Below are 22,382 nucleotides of genomic sequence, written 5' to 3' on the forward strand. Positions count from 1 at the left end.
CCAATCTAGATGACTTTAAGAATATTCATTATCATGGGAATATATCAAAATATCAACATTAACAAAACTTTGGAAGAAAGTTGATCCTAACCTTCCTGGGTGACTTTGGGGGGGTTAAAATTTTAGTGGAAGATGTAACTGCTGATGTGGTAGAGGTAGAAAGAGAACTACAATTAGCTTAAAGATTTACCGAGCATGGCCCCGCCCATTAGAACAAGATCCAGGTCCCCCCTCAGTCAGTCTTTCCCATCAAAGCTTCCATAAGCCTCTTATTCTTAGCCATCAGAGGGCAAACAGAATGAAAGCCACAATCACAGAAAACTAATCAAACTGATCACATGGACCACAGTCTAACTCAATGAAACTATGAGCCATGCCATGTAGGGTCACCCAAAATGGACAGGTCATGGTGGAGGGTTCTAATAAAACGTGGTCCACTGGAGAAGGGAATGGCAAACCATTTCAATATTCTTGCCTCGAGAACTCTATGAAGAGGATGAAAAGGCAAAAAGATAGGATACTGAAAGATGAACTCGTCAGATTGGCAGGTGCCCAATATGCTACTGGAGAACAGTGGACAAATAACTCCAGAAAGAATGAAGAGATGGAGCCAAAGCAAAAATAAAAAGCACCCGGTTATGGTGGTGACTGGTGATGTAAGTAAAGTCTGATGTTGTAAAGAATAATATTGCATAGGAATGTAGAATGTTAGGTCCTTGAATCAAAGTAAATTGGAAGTGGAAGAGTGAACACCGACATTTTAGGAACTGATGAATTAAAATGGACTGAATGGGTGAATTTAACTCAGATGACCATTATGTGTACTAATGTGGACAAGAATTCCTTAGAAGAAATGGAATAGTGCTTATAGTCAAGAAAAGAGTCCAAAATGCAGTACTTGGGTGCAATCTCAAAATGACAGAATGATCTCTGTTCATTTCCAAGGCAAACCATTCAATATCACAGTAATCCCAGTCTATGACCCAATCAGCAATGCTGAAGAAGCTGAAGTTGAATGGTTCTATGAAGAACTACAGGTTTTTCTAGAACTAACACCCCCAAAAGATGTCCTTTTCATTATAGGAGTCTGGAATTCAACAGTGGGAAGGCAAGAGATACCTGGAGTAACAGAAAATTTGGCCTTGGAGTACAAAATGAAGCAAGGCAAAGGCTTAAAAGAGTCTTGCCAAGAGAACACACTGGTCATAGCAAACACTCTCTTCCAACAACACTAGAGAAGACTCTGCACATGGACATCACCAGACGATCAGTATCGGAATCAGATTGATTATATTCTTTGCAGCCAAAGATAGAGAAGCTCTCTAAAGTCATCAAAAACAAGACCAGGAGCTAACTTGGCTAGGATCATCAACTCCTTATTGCCAAATCCACACATAAATTGAAGAAAGTAGGGAAAACCACTGCACCATTCAGGTATGACCTAAATCAAATCCCTTATGACTATACAGTGGAAGTGATGAATAGATTCAAGGGATTAGATTTGATAGACACAGTGCCTGAAGAACTATGAATGGAGGTTCATGTCATTGTACAGGAGGCAGTGATCAAGACAATCCCCAAGAAAAAGAAATGCAAAAAGGCAAAATGGTTGTCTGATGAGGGCTTACAAATAGCTGAAGAAAGAAGAGAAGCTAAAGGCAAAGGAGAAAAGGAAAGACATGCATTTGAATGCAGAGTTCCAAAGAATAGCAAGGAGGGATAAGAAAGCCCTCTTCAGAGATCAATGCAAAGAAATAGAGGGAAAAAATAAAATAGGAAAGACTAAACATCTTTTCAAGAAAATGAGAGATACCAAAAGAAAATTTCTTGCTAAGATGGGCACAATAAAGGACAGAAATGGTATGGCTCTAACAGAAGCAGAAGATATTAAGAAGAATACACAAGAATACAAGAATACATAGAAGAGCTATACAAAAATGATCCGAATGACCCAGATAACCACAATGGTGTGATCACTCATCAAGAGCCAGACATCCTGCAAAGTGAGGTCAAGTGGGCCTTAGGAAGCATCACTACGAACAAAGCTAGTGGAGGTGATGGAATTCCAGTTAAGCTATTTCAAATCCTAAAAGATGATACTGTGAAAGTGCTGCATTCAATATGTCAGCAAATTTGGAGAATTCAGCAGTGACCACAGGAGTAGAAAAGGTCAGTTTTCATTCCAATCCCAAAGAAAGGCAATGTGAAAGAATGTTCAAACTACCACATAATTACATTCATCTCACATGCTAGTAAAGTAATGCTCAAAATTCTCCAAGCCAGGTTTCAACAGTACAATGACCATGAACTTCCAGATGTTCAAGCTGGATTTAGAAAAGGCAGAGGAGCCAGAGGTCAAACTTCCAACATCCATTGCATCATTGAAGAAACAAGAGAGTCTTGCCAAAATCTTTGACTGTGATGGGAATGCCAGACCACCTTACCTGCCTCCTGAGAAATCTGTATGCAGGTCAAGTAGCAACAGTTAGAACTGGACATGGAACAACAGACGGGTTCCAAATCAGGAAAGGAGTACATCAAGGCTGCATATTATCAGCCTGCTTATTTAACTTATATGCGGAGTGCATCACGAGAATTGCTGGGCTGGATGAAGCACAGATAGAATCAACATTGTTAATCAACTATGCTCCAATATAAAATAAAAATTAAAAAAAAAAAAGATGCGGAGAGAAGCTTAAATAACCTCAGATATGCAGATGACTCCACACTTATGGCAGAAAGTGAAGAGGAACTGAATAGCCTCTTGATGAAAGTGAAAGTGGAGAGTGAAAAAGCTGGCTTAAAACTCAACATTCAAAAAACAAAGATCATGGCATCCAGCCCCATCATTTTATAGCAAATAGTTGGGGAAACAATTGAAACAGTGAGAGACTATTTTTTGGGACGCCAAAATCACGGCAGATGGTGATTGCACCCAAAAAATTAAAAGATGCTTGCTCCTTGGAAGACAAGCTCTGACCAACCTAGATACTAAAAGCAGAAACATTACTTTGCCAACAAAGGTCAATCTAGTCAAATCTATGGTGTTTCCAGTAGTTATATCTGGATGTGAAAATTCGACTATAAAGAAAGCTGAGGCCTAAAGAATTGATGCTTTTGAATTGTGGTGTTGGAGAAGACTCTTGAGAGTCCCTTGGACTCCAAGGAGATTCAACCAGTCAAGCCTAAAGGAAATCAGTCCTGAATATTCATTGGAGGACTGGTGATGAAGCTGACACTCCAATACTTCAGCCACTTGGTGCAAAGAACTGGCTTATTGGAAAAGATGCTGATGCTGGGAAATATTGAAGGCCAAAGGAGAAGAGGACGACAGAGGCTGAGATGGTTGGATGGCATCACCAACTTAATGGACATGGGTTTGAGTAAGCTCCAGGTGTTGGTGATGTATAGGTAAGTCTGGCATGCTGCACTCCATGGGGTCACAAATAGCTGGACACCACTGAGGGACTGAACTGAACTGAACTGAAGATGTAACTGAATTCCTGCAATATCACCACAAAATTTTAACAGAGTGGTGTTGCTTTTTATGGATTAGCAAAGAAAGTGGTTTCTTGAGATGGAATCTACTCCTGATGAAGACACTGCAAAGCCTATTGAAATGCCAAGAAAAAACTTAGAGTATTACTTAAACTTAGTTGGTATAGCAGTGGCAGAGTTTGAGAGGATTGAATATAATTTTGAAAGAAGTTCTTCTACTGTGGATAAAATGCTCTCAAACAGCATTGGTGCTATTTGTCCATGAACTGTCCATGAAAGGAAAAGTCAATCTGTGGCAAACCTCATTGTTGCCTTAGTTTAAGAAATTGCAATAGTTACCCTAATCTTCAACAACCACCACACTGATCAGCAGCCATCAACAACAAGAAGAGACACTCTCCCAGCATGACATATGGCCCACTGGGGGCTCAGATGATGGTTAGCATTTTTGACCAACAAAGATTTTTTTTCTTTAAATTTTAAGGAATGTACATTGCTCTTTTAGACATAGTGTTATGGCACACTTAGTAGATTAAAGTATAGTGTAAATATAATTTTTATATGTACTGAGAAACCAAAAAGTTAGTATTACTTGCTTTACTACGATTTTCTGGATCTGAATGCACAATGTATCTGAAGTGTGTCTGTATATCAGACATCTTATAACAAGTGCTGTCTGGGGAATATTTAAGAGTGCTCTGCCTTTCCTAGTGTCTCAAAGTAATATCTAGACAAACCTGGGTTGTCAAGTTTGTGCCAACCAATTGTGGGTTGTCAAAATAAGAGTTTGTTTGTTTTTTTTTTGCATTCAACTGTCTCTGTCAGCCACTGTTTTTGATGCTCTATATCTGTTAATGCTTTCAATAAAACTAAAGGATGTATATGGCCTTCTGCAATGGCTCAGTGGTAAAGAAATTACCTGCTAATGCAGAATCAAGCAGTGGGTTTGATCCCTGGGTTAGGAAGATGCCCTGGAGAAGGAAATGGCCACTCACTCCAGTATTCTTGCCTGGGAAATCCCATGGACAGAGCCTGGTGGGTTTCAGTCTATGGGGTCGCAAAGAGTCAGACACGACTGAGGGACTAAACACCAACAGCAAATATAAATATATATATGCATATGTAGACTTCCCAGGTGATGACTAGTGCTCAAGAACCTGCTTGTCCATGAAGGAGACGTGAGACAGTAGTTCAGTCCATGGATCAGGAAGATCTTCTGGAAGAGGACATTTCAACCCACTCCAGTATTCTTGCCTGGAAAATTCTGTGGACAGTGGAGACTGGCCGGCTACAGTACACGGGGTTGCACAGAGTTGGATGTGACTGAACCGACTTGAACCGACTTAGCATGAGCATGCATATATACATATTGTGGGAGATAGGTCACCTTGATTCTCTCACATTCCAGCTTGTCTAGTGACAATTTTTATTCCAGATAATCTTTGTGTGTGTGTGCATAAAGCGTCTTAATATAATTAAGAAAACTGAAATTATACAGAATTTATTCTTTCATCAAAATGGAATTGATATAGAAAATCAATTGTTAAAAGATGTCTCCAAAAACTCCCAGTGCATGTTAGTACAGAAAGTAACCCTTGAAGATAGAGATAATATCTCCTTCACAGACAGAAGGTAGATTTGTTTGCTGTTCAGAATAATATAGTGTCTACATTTAAGCAATGCTTGCTCAGTTTTCCTAGCAAATCCTTTGTAAAACTGAGAGGGTTCCTAAGCTTAGATTTCATCGGTTATGACTTAAACTTCTGTGTACACAGACTTTATCTGGACCCATTTTCACACTGCCCCTAAGGTATTCAAGGCCCAAGGAAAACCTATGGGAACTTGAAGTTCATCCTGTCTTCTGTGCTATGAGTAATGGAATCCTTTGTCTCTGATTTAAGAGTTTCATGTCTTCTGCCAGTACCTATGAAAATGTAGTACTTCAACTTTTATCTTGTGAGTAGAGTAAAATCTCAGACTCTTCATGGTTCTTGAAAATTATCCCCATCAACTTCACTTTTTCCGGTTGAGGAAGCTGATACACTGTATGCTGAAAGACTCATCCAAGGTCACACAGAAAGTGGAGGATTTTGAATCTGAACATTCTGGTTCAGATATTGCATGCACAACCATTATGCTGTAATGTCACCTGGAAAGTTTCAAAAATATACTAAATTGACTTCATGAATTGTAGTCACAGATGTATTTGCTCTGCTAAACTGTAAAATTGTCAATGTTTGATCAATGAAAAATATTTAAAATGTCTGTGTCTTCTCAAAGAAAGGTTCAAGTTCTGTAAATCCCTCTCCTGCTACACACTATGATCTCCCTGGCCCCTATATCTTTGCCAGGAATCCTAGTTAATGTACCAAAAGACAGAAATATGTCATCATTGTCAAGGGCAGTCTGATTAATTTTGCTGAATAGAGTATCTTACTAGCCGAAGGTTATTTTTTAATGAGCAGCCATACATGCTGTAACTCTTGCTCTGTTGAATCTTAGCACTGACAAGAATGTGGAATGGGCCAGGAGATTTGGATACATTTATTAAATACAGAAGTCCCTCTAATGTATTTTCACCCCATTATGTGTTTCTTTTTCTTGCTTAAAGGGGGTTTATTCATCCCTTTCCACTCTGAAGACTTCTCTCTGAGATAGAAAAAAAAAAAAAATAGCTTTCCCTATGTTACTAGTTAGTATTGAATATCTTGTCCTCATCGACAGGATTCTCTATTCTTTGGAATTTCTCTGACTCTAAAAACAATTCCCTACGTGGCCACTCAGAATTCTTAAAAATCAGGCCATTAACTTTACTTTTTATTCTACTGTAAAACTTGTATCTACACCACAAAATTTATGTTCTTCACTCCATTATTTGTGCTATGTTCTTCATTCAATTTTTTTAAAATTCTGAGATCTTTGGGAAGATCACTTGAAAACATTATTTTCTGGATATGAACTTACATTGTTGCCTCCTGTTAGAAGTCTGTTTTCCCAGCCTTTGTTTAACAAAATCTTATTCATTCCCCAAGCATACACATATGAACTATATTACTAAGGATAACTGCCCTGCAAACCCAGGTTTGGTAGTCTACTTAGATGTACTATATTATTATCAACTTCCCCCCACACAGTACTTGTGACCATGATATTCTTGTGTGTGTTCTCTCTATTCCCCATTAGATCATAAACTCTACAAGAAAAGTCACTCTCTCAATAGTACTAAACATTGTCTGTCATATAGTAGTCACTTAAAAATTTATTGAAAGAATGAAAGAAACATGGTGTTTTATGCATACTTTTTGGCTCCTCTTTGATACAATGTGTAGTGTATTATTCATCACATAGTCTGAGTTGCTGTTACCAGGGCTTCTAATACAATTCATCTTCTCTTCAGAACCTCCTACTAAAAAATCATATCTCTTTTGTATGAAGTCATAGATTCTGCTATCCAAAATACTAAAGGATACATATGCTTTTACCCAACTCTTTGCTCCCTGTCACACTGATTAAATTAAAGAGGTCATTTGTGTTCAATGTTCATATGTGGTCAGTTCTGACTTCAACTTTGACACTTTTCTTATATTGTCAGATGAGAATCAGAAGAGCACCAAAGTCCAGATAATTTGTCTACTATCTGGAAATGATACTGTCAGAAGGCGTAGTACTAAAGAATGTGCTAACCATTGGACAGTTGCACTCATCTCCCACACTAGTAAGGTCATGCTTAAAATCTTGTATGCTATACTTCAGCCTTATGTGAACCAAGAACTTCCATATGTCCAAGCTGGGCTTAGAAAGGGAAAAAGAACTAGAGATCAAATTGCCACTATTTGCTGTATCATAGAGAAAGGAAGAGAGTTCCAGAAAAACATCTACCACTATTTCATCGACTACACTAAAGCCTTTGACTGTCTGGAACATAGCAAACTGTGGAAAGCTGTTAAAGAGATGGGAATACCAGACCATCTTACATGTCTCCTGAGAAACCTATATTCAAGCCAAGAAGCAACAGTTAGGACCTGTATGGAACAACTGATTGGTTCAAGATCAAGAAAGGAATATTGCAGGCCTGTCTGCTGTCACCCTTTTTAGTTTAACCTATACAGAGAGCACATCATGAGAAATGCTAGGCTGGATGAGTTACAAGCTGGAATCAAGACAGGGAGGAGAAACATCAACAACCTCAGATATGTGGATGATACTACTCTAATGGCAGAAAGTGAAGAGGAAATTAAGAACATCTTGATGGAGTGAAGGAGAAGAGTGAAAGAGCTGGCTTAAAACTAAATTTTAGAAAGCATAGGATCATGGCATCTGATCTCATTCAGTTCAGTTCAGTCACTCAGTTGTGTCCAATTATCTGTGACCCCATGGACTGCAGCACACCAGGCTTCCCTGTCCATCACCAACTCCTGGAGCTTGCTCAAACCCATGCCCATTGAGTTGGTGATGCCATTCAATCTTCTCATCCTCTGTCATCCCCTTCTCCTCCTGCCTTCAATCTTTCCCAGCATCAGGGTCTTTTCCAATAAGCCAGTTATTTGCACCAGGTGGCCAAAATACTGGAGCTTCAGCATCAGTCCTTCCAATGAATAGTCAGGACTGATTTCCTTTAGGATTGACTGGTTTGATCTCCTTGCAGTCCAAGAGATTCTCAAGAGTCTTCTTCAACACCACAGTTCAAAATTCCACCACAGTTCACCAAGTCTTCAGCTCTCAGCTTTATGGTCCAGCTCTCACATCCAAACATGAGTACTGGAAAAGCCATAGCTTTGACCAGATGAACCTTCTAGCAAATTAATGTTTCTGCTTTTTAATGTGCTGTCTAGGCTTGTCATAGCTTTTCTCCCAAAGAGCAAGCATCTTTTTAATTTCATGACTGCAGTTACAATCTGCAGTGATTTTCATAGGAAATAAAAGGAAAAAGGTGGAAGTAGTGACAGATTTCCTTCTCTTGGGCTCTAAAACCACTGTGAATGGTGACTACAGCTGTGAAATCAGAAGATGATTGCTTCTTGTTAAGAAAGCAGTGACAAACCTAGACAGTGAGTAGAAAAGCAGAGACATTAATCTGCCAACAAAAGTCTATATAGTCAAGGCTATGGTCTTCCCAGTGATAATGTATGGTTGTGAGAACTGGACCATAAAGAAGGAAGAACGCAAAAGAACTGATGCCTTTGAACTGTGGTGCTGGAGAAGACTCTTAAAAGCGCTTTGGAGAGCAAGGAAATCAAACCAGTCAATCTTAAGGGAAATAAACCCTGAATACTCATTGGAGGACTGATGCTAAACATGAAACTTCAGTATTTTGGTTATCTGATATAACAACTGACTCATTGGAAAAGTCCCGGATGCTGGAAAAGATTGAGGCAGAAGAAGAGGGCATCAGAGGATGAGATGGCTGGATGGCATAACTGACTCGATAGGCATGAGTTTGAGTAAACTCCGAGAGTTGGTGATGGACAGGGAGGCCTGGCGTGCTGCGATTCATGGGGTAGCAAAGAGTTGGACACGAATGAGCAACTGAACTGATGCAGCCATACCCTCCTTCTTTTTATGTATTTGTTTTTAATTTTTTAAAATTGATTAATTTTATTTTACAACATTGTTTTGGTTTTGCCATACTTGACTTGAATCAGCCTTCTAAACTCCACATTCATCTGATCAAACTACTTCCTTGTTTAAAACTTGCCAATGATTTTCTTAGTAAAAAGTGTAAACTCCTTAATATGTTTTTTTTTTTTTTTTTTAATGATTCTCTATTCATCTTTCCTATTTTTCTAGCTAAGCTACTATACTTCACTTTCTGATATCTCCCTAATGCTTATATTCTAGTCATAAAAAATGAGAACCTTGAATGCACTATATTCCATCATATTTCTTGTTTCCTCTGCCTAGAATACTTACAGAGAAGGCAATGGTTCCCCACTCCAGTACTCTTGCCTGGAAAATCCCATCGACGGAGGAGCCTGGTGGGCTGCAGTCCATGGGGTCGCATAGAGTCGGAGACGACTGAAGCGACTTAGCAGCAGCAGCAGAATACTTAACGTCTTATCTATTTACCCATTTTAACGTTGATGAACACTCAAACTGCTTCTAAAGTTTGACTGTTGTGAATGAAAGTACAACAACCCTTCTGTATATGTGTTTTGGTGGATACAAGAATTCATTTTCTTGGGGTATAATTCTAGATTCTAGCAGCTTTGGGGGGGAAGAGTTTTAGCTTCAGCTTTTTAAAAATATAGATTATGATTTATATTTTATATATCTTGTTGACTCAATTTTGCAAGTTAAAAAAGTTTTTAAAATAAAAAACTGAATAAATCAACCAAACTGTAAAAACAAAAAGAAAACATCATATATTTTTCTTGGTGCCTACAGTTTAAGACAAGTAAAAACAAAACAAAACAAAACTTTTTTAGAACTACAAATCTCCTTATAAAGCAGAAGTTTTTATTTTTTTCTCCTTACTCCAACCCTCTTTCAGTCTTCCCTGGACCATAACAAAGTACTATGTCTGTAATTAAATAGTGTCCTGCTGGCCAATGTTCTAACAGCTCTTTTGATAAAAGAATTCAGCTACGTTCCTTCAAAGCAGGCATAAATTCTGCGGAACTAAATAGCCATAGAATATCTGTTAATGATGACATTTTACAGCTATCGCAGTGGCTCCATTCACCTCCTGCCCAGATAACATTCCCCCACTCCCTTTTGGCAATATCCAGTCACTGAAAGGTAAATCTGGCTTATCTATATCTGGAAAGACAAGACTGTACAAATTTAAAAGAAGATTTCTGTGCCCTATTCATCTTTGTGCATCTAGCTTTTATTACAATGTCTGTCACAAACTAAGTGCTCGGTGATGGTTGAAACAAAAACAAATTTTAAAATTTGGAAAAAGGCATAGAAGAAACAGAATTCCCTCACTTCAATTTCTTTCACTATGTTTAGGATAAGAAATGGGTCTACCTGAATAATTTAGTGACATATGCCTATTTTTATGTTATGAAACCTTTCTGATAATAAGTATAGAAAACATTTCTATTACTAGTCATACTAAATTTAGAAAATTTCAGGGTTCATTCTTTTTAGGAGCAAAACTTGCAGTTTGATTTGAAAACATGGTGAATATCAGGCAATACTAAATATTTGGGAAACTTAAACCAAAAGTTTTATTCTATATAGTCACACTTTTGTGCTATAATGATTCTTATGAAAGGAAATCATACTTCTGCATAACTGGATGCAAACAATAATATTATACTAAACATTGCATGAATGTTCAATAGCATAGCTTTCTGAATAATAAAAGGGTATGGTGGCTTTAAAGTTCTCAATAAGTTGTCCATAGTACAGTCAGTTAAAAGCAAACCTCACTTAAGTTGACAATTTCCATATAAAATAAATATTCACACACATTTAAGAAAACAACAATGAAAACTTAATTTACAAATAGGTGGAAAGATAACCTTTTTCATCTTTGAAGATATAAAAACTTTAAAATAGTTTTTGTTTTTAATGTGGAGATCAAAATTCCTTGGTTAAAGAACAGGTTGATTTGCCAGGTGAACAAGGTGACCTCTTGACATTAAAAAGCATTAAGGCTAAAGCTATTGCACAGGAGCTAATTTTTTGCAAACCACGAAAGATTCTAGACTCTTTCATTTTTACCTCACATCATCTAAACAGGTATTTAATTGGCTACAATGTAGTTCAATTGAGCCAATAAAAAGTATCATTGATTATAATCTCTATAGAACTGTAATGGTCACCATTTTTCACTGTATTGGCAGGCAAAATTACATTTTCTCTTCATCTCAGGTCACTTACCACCCAAATGAGCAATTGTTAACGGAACCAGATCATTAGCTCCACTGTACTGATTTCCGTGTCACCGCCTGAGTGCACAATTCAATGGGCAGAGAATATTCCAGGATGGCTTTTTCTCATACATGAGGAAGAAATTTGCTAAGTTTCGATAAATAGCTCCACTTATAGCATGAAGAATTACCTAACTGAAAATGCTGACCACCGGGTTGGGAAGACTAATGACTGAGAGTATGAAGGCCGATTCTCACCTGCCAAAGAAAGAGAGAAAAATCTAAATTATTCAAGACAAGACAAATAATCATAGTAGTCATAATGATAAAATAGTAATGGTAATTATACAATAGGAAGTTAATGGTTATTGAGACGTTAAGTGATTTACATATATTGGTTTGATTAGTCCTCAAAAAACACTCTGAGGTAAAAGTAGAATTTCAAAGATACACTAAAGCCTAGATGTGATAACACACTTAACAAGGATTGTAAATGAATAGAACACAGCTCAACTTCTTTTTTTTTTTTTACAGTGATTTTTTTCCCAATTATTTTTACTAATTGGAGGCTAATTACTTTAGAATATTGTAGTGGTTTTTGCCATACATTGACATGAATCAGCCATGGATTTACATATATTCCCCATCCTGAACCCCCCTCCCTACTCCCTCCCCATCCCATCCCTCTGGGTCTTCCCAGTGCACCAGCCCTGAACACTTGTCTCATGCATCCGACCAGGGCTGGTGATCTGTTTCACACTTGATAATATACATGTTTTGATACTGTTCTCTCAGATCATCCCACCCTCGCCTTCTCCCACAGAGTCCAAAAGTCTATTCTATACCTCTGTGTCTCTTTTTCTGTCTTGTATATAGGGTTATTGTTACCATCTTTCTAAATTTCATATATATGCATTAGTATACTGTATCAATGTTTTTCTTTCTGGCTTACTTCACTCTGTATAATGGGTTCCAGTTTCATCCACCTCATTAGAACTGATTCAAATGAATTCTTTTTAATGGCTGAGTAATATTCCATGGTGTATATATACCACGGCTTCCTTATCCATTCATCTGATGATGGGCATCTAGGTTTCTTCCATGTCCTGGCTATTATAAACAGTGCTGCGATGAACATTGGGGTGCACGTGTCTCTTTCAGATCTGGTTTCCTCGGTGTGTATGCCCAGCAGTGGGATTGCTGGGTCATATGGCAGTTCTATTTCCAGTTTTTTAAGGAATTTCCACACTGTTCTCCATAGTGGTTGTACTAGTTTGCATTCCCACCAACCGTGTAAGAGGGTTCCCTTTTCTCCACACCCTCTCCAGCATTTATTGCTTGTAGACTTTTGGATAGCAGCCATCCTGATTGGCGTATAATGGTATCTCATTGAGGTTTTGATTTGCATTTCTCTGATAATGAGTGATGTTGAAAGCTCAACTTGTTGATTGGTTGAGAGGCCATAATGCTGATTACTAGCAATGTCCAACAATGTTTTATTCTGTTACTGTGTCTGTATGTACTCTACTCCTTTGCTGTTATTGCCTATGAAAAGAACTCTTTTTATTGCCAGTGTCTCTTACTTGAACTGTAAGACATTTAAAAATCAACTAAGTTATAGTTGCTGTTCAGTTGCTCAGTCATATCCAACTCTTTGTGACCCCATGGACTACAGCATACCAAGCTTCCCTGTTCCTTAACATCTCTCAGAGTTTGCTCAAACTCATGTCCTTTGAGTTGATAATGTCATCCAGCCATCGCATACTCTGTCATCCCCTTCACTTTCTGCCTTCAATCCTTCCCAGCATCAAGGTTTTTTTTAGAATGAGTTGGCTCTTCTCCTCAAGTGGCCAAAGTAATGGGGTTTCAGCTTTAGCATCAGTTCTTCCAATAAATATTCAGGACTGATTTCCTTTACGATTGACTGGTTTGATCTCCTTGCAGTCCAAGGGACTCTCAGAAGTCTTTCCAGCACTGCAGTTTGAACACATCAATTCTTCAGCCTTCTTTATGGTCCAACTCTCACATCTGTACATGACTTCTGAAGAAACCATAGCTTTGACTCTATGGGCCTTTGTTCATAAAGTGATATCTCTGCTTTTTAATATGCTGCCTAGGTTTGTCATAGCTTTTCTTCCAAGGAGCAAGTGTCTTTTAATTTCATGGCCGCAGTCAACATCCACAGAGTTTTGTTTTAGTAGAAACTCATTTTTTTTTTAAATGACTGGCTGAATAAATGAGTGAACAAGTGACGAATATTCTTCAGCAAGAATATAAGCATTCAATAGCATTACTAAGATCTCAGATGAATCACATAGAAGAGGGGTCCTCCAACCCCCTAGGCTGCACACCAGTACCAGTCTACTATCTGCTAAGAACTGGACTGCATAGTAGGAGGGGAGCAGCCAACTAGCAAGTAAAGATTCAGCAGAAGCTCCCCATCACTAACGCCTGTGGAAATTTGTCTTTCATGAAACCAGTCCTTGGTGCCAAAAAGGTTAGGGACCTCTATTATAGAGCCAAATAAACTATGACATGTACTCATTAAACAATTTTTTTTTCTTTCTCTCGTTGCTTCCTGGACTGTTAAATATGCTAAGTATATAGTATATACTTTAGATATACTTTTATGTATTCCTGATGTAATGAGTTAAGTACATTGGTATAAATTTTGTATTTGAAATATACTGAAGGAAAGAAATTTTAGTGAATTCTTATGCAGGGTGAACAAATCTTTGATTTATATTTATCTTTTCTGTAGATGAGATTTTTATTTTTAGTGAAGTACAGTCAGTTTTATAAAAATACATACATTCCCTTATTAACTGAAGGAGCAAAAGAAAACTTTGAAGATCAAAATGAAGCAAAGTGCAAATCATAGAATTAGTAACTAGTGAGCACACGTCTGCACACACTCCACACACACTACTTTGTCATAACATTTTGAAGTTCAAAGTGTAGGAAGTAACAGACTACAGAAGGGTACCCAACAACCCCCCCCCCCCACATGTATGATATGCTTGGGTCAACAAACTTTTGTACCCAATGTAGGCCAGTTCACTCGTAGACCCTTTTGTAAAGAAGTAAACACCTCATTAGAAATAAATATACTTTGGGGGGGTAAGGGGAAAGGGAAAAGGAATGAATGAAAGGAATCATAAAGAAAAGCCATTCACAATGGAATATTACTCAGCCATAAAAAGGAAAGCATTTGAGCCAGTTCTAATGAGGTGGATGAACCTAGAACCTATCATACAGAGTGAAGCGAGTCAGAAAGAGAAAGATAAATACTGTATTCTAACACATGTATATATGGAATCTAGAAAAATGGTACTGAAGAATTTATTTACAGGGCAACAGTGGAGAAACAGACATAGAGAATAGACTTATGGACACGGGGAAATGGGAGGAGAGGGTGAGATGTATGGAAAGAGTAACATGGAAACTTATATTACCATATGTACATAGATAGCCAATGGGAATTTGCCGTCTGGCTCAGGAAACTCAAACAGGGGCTCTGTAGCCACCTGGAGGAGTGGGATCGGGAGGTAGATGGGAAGGGGTTTCAAAAGGAAGGGGGTATGTGTATACATATGACTGATTCATATTGAGGTTTGACATAAAACAGAAAAATTCTGTAAAGCAAGTATCCTTCAATTAAAAAAAAATTAAAAAGAAAATCCAGTTAGTCTTAGGTAGTCCTATATAAGTGGAATTTTCTCTTCATGTTACACATAGTCATCAGTAGTGCTCCAGAAATTTAAGAAAATAAAGCATAAGCAAGTTGAGTCATTAACACACACACAAACACACCACAAAACAAAACAATGTGTTATATATCTAAAAATTAGATTGTTGTTGTTTTTCAGTCACCCAGTCACGTCTGATTCTTTGTGACGCCATGGACTGCAGCATGCCAGACCTCCCTGTTCCTCACCATCTCCCGGAGTTCATGTTCATGTTCATGTTCACTGCATCAGTGATGCCATCCAGACATCTCAGCCTCTGATACCCTTTCCCTCTTCTTCTGCCCTCAATCTTTCCCAGCGTCAAGGATTTTTTCCAATGAGCTGTCTGTTTGCATCAGGTGACCAAAACACTGGAGTTTCAGCTTCAGCATCAGTACTTCCAATGATTATTCATGGTTGATCTCCCTTAAAATTGATTGGTTTGATCTCCTTGCTCTCCAAGGGGCTTTCAGGAGCTTTCTATAGCACCACCTTTTGAAAGCTTCAATTCTTTGGCATTCTGTCTTTTTTATGGTCCAACTTTCACAACTGTGTGTGACCACTGTGAAGAACATAGTCTTGATTATACAGACCTTTGTTGGCAGAGTAATGTCTCTGCTTTTCAACACACTGCCGAGTTTTGTCAACATTTTCCTGCCAAGAAGCAATAGTCTTCTCATTTCATGGCTACAGTCACTGTCTGCGGTGATTTTAGAGCCCAAGAAGAGGAAATCTGTCACCATTTCATTTTCCTCTTCAATTTGCCATGCAGTAATGGGGCCGGATGCCATGATCTTAGGTTTTTGTTTTTGTTTATTTTTTTTTAATATTTAGTCTTAAGCTGGCTCTTTCACTCTCCTCCTTCACCCTCAGCAAGAGGCTCTTTATTTCCTTTTCATTTTCTGCTATTAGAGTGGCATCATCCGCATATCTGAGGCTGTTGATGTTTCTCTCACCTATCTTAATTCCAGCTTGTAACTCATCCAGCCTGGCATTTCTCATGATATGTTCAGCTTATAGGTTAAACAAACAGGGTGACATCAGATAGCCCTGTTGTCCTCCTTTCTTGACCTTGAACCCATCATTTGTCACATACAAGATTCTAGCTTTTGTTTCTTGACCCACATACAGGTTTCTCAGGAGACAGTAATATGGGATGGTATTCCCATCTCTCTAAGAGTTTTGCAGAGTTTGTCATGATCCACACAGTCAAAGGCTTTAGCATAGTCAATGAAAAAGATGTTTTTCTGAAATTCCCTTTCTTTCTCTATAATCCTGTGAATGTTGGCAATTTGATTTCTAGTTCCTCTTCCTTTTTTCACTTGGACTTCTGGAAATTCTTTGTTCACATAATGCTGAAGCCTAGCATGCGAGATTTTAGGCATGACTTTTAGACATGGAAGATGAGTGCAACTGTCCGATGGTTAGCATATTCTTTGGTACTATCCTTCTTGGGATTGGGATGAGGATTCACATTTCCAGTTCTGTGGCCACTGCTGGGTCTTCCAGATTTGTTGACATAATGAATGCAAAATCCTGATGGCATCCTCCTTTAATGATTCAAATAGTTCTGCTGAAATTTCATCCCATCCACTAGCTTTACTAACAGCAGTACTTCTTAAGGTCCACTTGACTTTGCAGTTCACAATGTCTGGCTCTGGGTGACTAACCACCCATCATAGTAAGCCGGTTCTAAAGATCTTTTTTGTTCAGTTCTTTTGTGCATTCTTTCCAACTTATCTTGATCTCCTCAAGGTATACTAGGTCTCTACCATTTTTATCTTTTCTTTATTGTTTCCAACTTTCCTGAAGAAATCACTAGTCTTTCCACTTATGTTGTTTTCTTCTATTATTAAGCACTGTTCATTGAAGAAGACCTTCTTGTCTCTCCTAAAAATTACATCAGTCAGTCAGTCAGTTCAGTTGATCAGTCGCATCCAATTTATTGCAACTTCATGGGCCATAGCACACGAGACCTCCCTGTCCATCACCAACTCTCAGAATTTAATCAAACTCGTCCACTGAGTCAGTGACGCCATCTAACCATCTCATCCTCCAATGTCCCCTAATCCTCCCACCTTCAATCTTTTCCAGCATCAGGGTGTTTTCAAATAAGTCTGTTCTTCATATCAGGTGGACAAAGTATTGGAATTTCAGCTTCAGCATCAGTTCTTCCAAAGAATATTCAGGACTGATCTCCTTTAGGATGGACTGGTTGGATCTCCTTGCAGTTCAAGGGACTTTCAAGAGTCTTCTCCAACACCACAGTTCAAAAGCATCAGTTCTTCTGTGCTCAGCTTTCTTTATGGTCCAACTCTCATATCCATTTATGACTACTGGATAAACCATAGCTTTGACTAGAGAGAACTTTGTTGGCAAATAATACCTCTGCTTTTTAATAAGCTGTCTAGGTTTGTTACAGCTTTTCTTCCAAGGAGCAAGCATCTTTTAATTTCATGGGTGGAGTCACCAACTGCAGTGATTTTGGAGCCCCCCAAAATAAAGTCTGTCGCTGTTTCCATTGTGTCCCAATCTATTTGCCATGAAGTGATGGGATCAGATGCCATTATCTTAGTTTTCTGAATATTGAGTTTTAAGCCAAATTTTTCACTCTCCTCTTTCACTTTCATCAAGAGGCTCTTTAGTTCTTCTTCACTTTCTGCCATAACAGTGGTGTCAACTGCATATCTGAGGTTATTGATATTTCTCCTGGCAATCTTGATTTCAGCTTGTGCTTCCTCCAGTCCAACGTTTCTCATTATGCACTCTGCATGGAAGTTAAATAAGCAGGGTGACAACATATAGCCCTGAAGTACTCCTTTCCTGATTTGGAACCTGTTTTTCCATGACAAGTTATAACTGTTGCTTCTTGACATGCATACAGATTTCTCAGGAGGCAGGTCATCTTGTCTAGTATGTCCATATCTTTAAGAATTTCCCACAGTTTGTTGTGATCCACACAGTCAAAGGCTTTGGCATAGCCAGTAAAGCAGAAGTAGACGTTTTTCTGGAACTCTCTTGCTTTTTTGATGATCCAACTGATATTGGCGATTTGATCTCTGGTTCCTCTGCCTTTTCTAAATCCAACTTGAACATCTGGAAGTTCATGGTTCACATACTGTTGAAGCCTGGCTTGGAGAATCTTGAGTATTACTTTGCTAGCGTGTGAGATGACTGCAACTGTGAATTAATTTGAACAATCTTTGGAACTGCCTTTCTTTGGGATTGGAATTAAAACTGACCTTTTCCAGTCCTGTGACCACTGCTAAGTTTTCCAAATTTGTTGACATATTGAGTGCAACACTTTCACAGTATCACCTTTTAGGATTTGAAACAGTTCAACTGGAATTCCATCACCTGCACTAGCTTTGTTTATAGTGCTGTTTCTTAAATCTCACTTGACTTTGGGCTCCAGGATATCTGGCTCTAGGTCAGTGATCACACCGTCATGATTATCTGGGTCATGAAGATATTTTTTGTATAGCTTTTCTGTGTATTGTTGCCACCTCATCTTAATTTCTTCTGCTTCTGTTAGGTTCATGCCATTTCTGCCCTTTATTGTGCCCATCTTTGCATGAAATGCTACCTTGGTATCTCTAATTTTCCTGACGAGATCTGTAGTCTTTCCCATTCTATTATTTTCATCTATTTCTTTGCATTGATCACTAGAGAAGGTAATTATTTTGGAAAAAAAAAAGTTTGACATAGTGTTTTCTCAAATAGAAAATTCTTATTTTAATTTTAGTTAATTAATTCACCTCAAGCAATTTTCTTCTCTCTTGGCATATCTCCCTCCTTGCCTCACCATATTATGTTCTACCTAATATTCTACAGAATAAACTCATCTCTCCAAGCTCTTCTCTTTACTTTTGGCAACTCCCTTTGCTTGCCACTATCTTCATTGCCAAATTGACATCAAACTACAATGAAGGAACAGGCATCAGTGTCCTATGAGACATGAAAGTGGATGGTTGGGTATGGATAAATCAAACCTTCCATCTCAGAGTGAAAGAATGTAGCCTAGATGGGAAAGTAACTAGAGAAAAGTTATACTGAATACAACCAGAAGCATGGGGAAAAAAAAAAAAAAAGTTAGCTACAGAAAGAAAAATCCTGAAGAAATAGTGGGTGTATTGAAGCAGTAACTTTCTTGGGCAGTAGAACTAATATAATTCAGATTGCATTTGCTAGGAGGTATTCTTTTATTGATACTGCCCTGTCCTGCCTTCCTCACAATAATGAACCAGATGCCCCTGAGATACATAAGCTGGCACTAGTGGTAAAGAGCATGTCTGTCAATGCAGGAGAAATAAAGAAGCCAGTTCGAACCCATGCTCAGGAAGATCTACTGGAGGAGGACATGGCAACCTATTCCAGTATTTTTGCTTGAAGAATCTCAGGGACAGAGGAGCCTGGTAGCTACAGCCCATGGGGTCCCCAAGAGTTGGAAACAACTGAATTGATTTAACACACATGCATGCACACGTTCCTTCCATTCATGAGTATGTTGGATCTGGTAATTGTGAAGTTGTGCCTGTTCATGCATTGCTTTGGCAAATATTTATTGATAAGTCAACATGGATGTGGCAAAATATGCAAAATGAGATTGCTGACCTCAAGGGAACCTGCAGGGTAACTGAATATCTAAGATATGCACACATCAAAATAAAACATTCTTTTAATGCATTATATCATGGAGTTTAGAATTGCTGGTATTAGAAATGGATCTTAGAAATTCTTTATTAGCTTTTCTGCTATATTCCCAAGAGGTGGGATTTTATGGAAGCATTTTAAGAATTAATACCAGTATCAAGGGAAAGGCCAAACTCATGAAGCTATCCTTTTCTTCCCATTTTATAGAGAAGCTGAGCTGACATTTGTATCCCAAGAGCATTTGCTAGTGATTCACAGAGCTGAGATCAGAAGTAATTAAGCACCAGTATGTGGCAAAGGTAATATGTATTGCCTGATTTCAGGTGGGAGAGGCATTTGGTCAATACACACATAGAATCAAGTATATTCTAATCATTTTTGAAGGCCAGGTACAAAATCTCTGTTACCCACAAGTGAATATACTATGCTAAGAGTTATCTGCTGAAAACATTTAACTTTAGAATATTTAATAGGGGTTGAATTTGCCCTTCCATTTTTCTATCATGAGGGGCTGAAAAAGTTTTTCCCAGGCTTGACCTCATTTCAATATTAGCCTAAGGAATATGTAATTATGAAGATAAACATTGTTCAGCGTCATGTGATTAACTTCAAAGGTAACAACAATGTTTTTTTCATAGCTTATATCCATTGACCCAGATTATTAACACTTTCATTTTCACTGGATTTTCAAAACTAATTTTCCTCGTTAGTTCAATAAGCAAGTGGATGAGTAGGACAGAATGACTAAACAAAGCAAAATTTTATTTCCTCAAATCATCTTTACAGGGTATTAATAAACTTATTAACTTAAAAATAGTTAAAAACAGTATAACAGAGTCAGTGGTTTGGCACAGGATTTCATGAATAGATTCACTGTTTAAATTCAGCACTTACTATTCATGAGTAGGGTAAACAAGTTCCATAGTAAGACAAGTTCCATACTCCTCGAATCTTTAGCTGTATCTTGTGAAATACGGAGATTACAGTAGCATCAATCTATCAACATTTTATAAAAATAAAATTTTACATTTTATATATTTAACACAGTTTGAAATACTTAGTAAACACTGAAGAATTGATACTGATTAATACCTATGAGGAAATGTGCTAAGTAATGTGGATATGAGATAAACTACACATCTTTATTTTCTTGGAGTCCAAAGTCACTGCAGATGGTGACTGAAGCTATGAAATTAAAAGGTCCTTGCTCCTTGGAAGAAAAGCTATGACAAGCCTAGGAGGCATATTAAAAAGCAGAGATGACACTTTCCTAAAAAGGTCTATCTAGTCAAACCTATGGTTTTTCCAGTAGTCATGCATGGATAAGTGAGTTGGACCATAAAGAAAGCTGAGCAACAAAGAATTGATGCTTTTGAACTGTAGTGTTGGAGAAGACTCTTTTTTTTTGTAAAATTTTTTTTTTTAAATTTTTCAGTGGGTTTTGTCATACATTGATGTGAATCAGCCATAGAGTTACACGTATTCCCCATCCAGAACCCCCCTCCCACCTCCCTCTCCACCTGATTCCTCTGGGTCTTCCCAGCCCACCAGGCCCGAGCACTTGATTCATGCATCCCACCTGGGCTGGTGATCTGATTCACCATAGATAATATACATGCTGTTCTTTCAAAACATCCCACCCTCATCTTCTCCCACAGAGTTCAAAAGTCTGTTCTGTACTTCTGTGTCTCTTTTTCTGTTTTGCATATAGGGTTATCGTTACCATCTTTCTAAATTCCATATATATGTGTTAGTATGCTGTAATGTTCTTTATCTTTCTGGCTTACTTCACTCTGTATAATGGGCTCCAGTTTCAACCATCTCATTAGAACTGATTCAAATAAATTCCTTTTAATGGCTGAGTAATATTCCATGGTGTATATGTACCACAGCTTCCTTATCCATTCATCTGCTGATGGGCATCTAGGTTGCTTCCATGTCCTGGCTATTATAAACAGTGCTGCGATGAACATTGGGGTGCACGTGTCTCTTTCAGATCTGGATTCCTCAGTGTGTATGCCCAGAAGTGGTATTGCTGGGTCATATGGCAGTTCTATTTCCAGTTTTTTAAGATATCTCCACACTTTTGGACTGCAAGGAGATCCCACCAGTCGATCAGGAAATCATTCCTGAATATTCATTGGAAGGACTGATGCTGAAGCTGAGGCTCTGATAATTTGGCCACCTGCTGCAAAGAACTGATTCATTGGAAAAGATTCTGGGGCTGGGAAAGATTGATGGCAGGAGAAGGGGATGACAGAGGAATGAGATGATTGGATGGCATCACCGACTCAATGAACATGAGTTTGATCAAGCTTCGGCAGTTGGTGATGGGCAGGGAATCCTGGCATGATGAAGTCCGTGGGGTGACAAAGAGTTGAACACGACTGAGTGACAGAAGTGAACACATTCTAAAGCTTGTGGGGGAAGATACATATGTTAAATAACTGCTTGTAAAATGTAAACTAGGGGGCAATTAAATTGAATTACTTTTAAATAGTGGTGGGTAATGAAAAGAAGTTTATTTTAAACTGATATAATAAGCATGATATAATGGGTAAATTCTTTTTGTGTGTGTTTTCTGATATTTCACAAATGAATAAATGAAAACTGTAATGTTATTCAGGTACTATAAGATCACAGTCAATGATGAGGTTCATCTTTTCTGGAAATCTAACAT

Source organism: Muntiacus reevesi, chromosome 9 (assembly GCF_963930625.1).
Source record: "Muntiacus reevesi chromosome 9, mMunRee1.1, whole genome shotgun sequence".
NCBI classification, from domain to species: domain Eukaryota; kingdom Metazoa; phylum Chordata; class Mammalia; order Artiodactyla; family Cervidae; genus Muntiacus; species Muntiacus reevesi.